The sequence below is a fragment of the Microtus ochrogaster genome, unplaced genomic scaffold, assembly GCF_000317375.1.
Source record: "Microtus ochrogaster isolate Prairie Vole_2 unplaced genomic scaffold, MicOch1.0 UNK94, whole genome shotgun sequence".
NCBI lineage: Eukaryota > Metazoa > Chordata > Mammalia > Rodentia > Cricetidae > Microtus > Microtus ochrogaster.
Genome location: NW_004949192.1, coordinates 976,022 through 978,472, shown reverse-complemented (window position 1 = coordinate 978,472; position 2,451 = coordinate 976,022).

Genomic DNA, 2,451 nt, shown 5'->3' with positions numbered 1-2,451 from the left:
ATTGCTGGGCAAAAACTGGGAACTTGGCATGGGTCTAGTAAATATTGTTATTCAACTATGTGATTAAAGGTATAGCACACACTGGCTTTATGGCTAGGAATCTAAAAATAAAATGATGACAAAATTAGACAAAATTAATTGCTCTTGTGCTTCTAGAAAATAGAAAAAAATCCTGAGTCTAAATGAAATAATTATATACTCATGTACTGTAGAGAGCTGAGTGGAGCCGCACCTGATGGTGCTGGCTTCCACCCTCCGTGATCCTGAAAGCGAGTGCTCTCTGTGATAATCAACTTCTATTATGGCTAAGGCCTGACTCATGCTATTATCACGCAATGATAATCAGCTTCTTGCATATGTGTGGAACTATGGGCAGTGCCCACCTGGCAATCCAGGGTTGGTGGCCTGTGACTTTTTTAAGGGCTGGGAGAGGTTTGCCTGGGGAGAGAGAGAAAGAGAAAGAGAAGGAGAAAGCTTGCTGTGAACAAGGTCCTGAATAAACTGCTTGCAAGAAGAGCTCCTGTGTTGCGTCTTCCTTGCTGGTCGAGGTGGGCGCGACAATGTACCTGAGCATGTTTTGACCACATCAGAGATATTCAATTGGCACTACTGGGAAAATAACAGAACTATGTGAAGAGAAGAACTTTAATTAGAACATAGGAGACTTTATTGCACTATGTGCACTATGGTATGATGTTTCATGACTATAAAACCTACTTGAAGGTCATTTATATTGAAAGATGGCAAAAATATTGCAACAGATTCAAATAGAGGTTGTTGATTCCAAAGTACTGGTGTTTTCCAGTCTCAACATTACCAATAGACATAGGAATTCAGAGTCTCAGATGGAAGACACAAGATATGACATGCACTTTTTCAAAGCACACAAAAACAACACACACAGTAACAAATAAAGCTGATATGTTAATTATTTTAAAGGGTAGTATGTTATTCTTTGATGCCAAATTAAATAGTTGATTTGCAACAAAGCTCATGATGTCTGAATTCTTAAATAGAAATGTGAATACAAGTGAGAAAAATGAAGTACAAGAATTTTTTTTATGCCAGAACACAAAACTATGCCAACCAAAACAGCAATGTTGAGCCTGTGAGAACCTAAAAGGCAATAGAATGATAAGACGTATGTTTCCTCTTCTATAACTTATTGTAGCGCGAGAGTCTTTGGTGCCAGGGAGGGTTGGGCATTCATGTGTCACTGCATAATATTTTCAATGACTCTAAGTTTTCATGAAAAGGAAACATACAAAGTAATAACCATTCCCACAAGGTTCTCAGAGAAAAGAGGAAAGATCATGACTCCCCCTTTACTCTGTCAGACGCGAAAACCTAAAGTGGATTATTTCCTTGCAGATATTGCATTGTTTCAAGACTGAGGAAGTGGTTCCAAAAGTTTAAAGAGTAGCAGAAGTTTCCAAAGCATGAATTGATTTGCTGCACAGAAAACCACAGCAGGTAACTCAAGACTGTAACACTGGTAATAAACTGGTACCTGACTTTGCTAATTTCCCTGCACTTATTCTCATATACAAGTCAATAGCATTCTGCCATCTCTGTGTCAATGTACATTTTGGTTTCTGGTATAAACATGAGCAGCTGAGAGCTGGCATAGCCAGAGCTTCACTATTAAAGACCTGTTATTCCTAAAATATAATTAGCTTTCCGTGCTTTTGAGTGAAGAAATGTGTGCATTCAAATTTTTTTCCAGAATAATAAAAAGAATGTCCTCAAGCCCACCAATAAGAACAAATCCTGTGGTAACCTTGGAGATTTGTATCAGAGCTGCAGACTCATTTCTCTCTCTCCTCTAACGGTTTGGTCAAGCAGAAAATATAAAAGTGAAAGTGGATGACAAAAAAGATGTAGTTTACCTTGCACCAAACCTAATTATCAAAAATGGAAAACATCACAGGTAACTAGGAGATGATTATACATCCACCTTTTCGGTCTGTACCCTGCCATCTACCTCTACCTGAAATTCCTCATTTCTCCCCGCTGACGGTTGATTGTGATTCTGTGCTGCCGATTGCAGTTTACTGGTATCACATTCAGAAATGCCGTGTCAGAGTCTCTAAACACACTGATTGTTGAATCTACCATTTGAAATTTTGAGATTTCCAGGTGCCAGAGGATATTTCCAATATTGCAATTATCTTACTGGGGCATCCAATGGCACATAAGATCAGTACATCCCGCTTGACCACGAACGTAAATTTTGATTACAGAAAATGCAGAATTCAACACTAACTCAGGAATCACAGCTATTAAGGCTGAAGCATTGGCTTCAGAGACTCGAGCACATTTCCTGCACTGCGAGCAGAAACAGGTGCCTCTTAACAGGAACGTGGGAAATCACACCAAATCCATTTTTTTCCCTAGGTTTCTATTGCTTCTGTCTCCTGTATGTCTCTCAGACTCGGAACAGAATTTGTT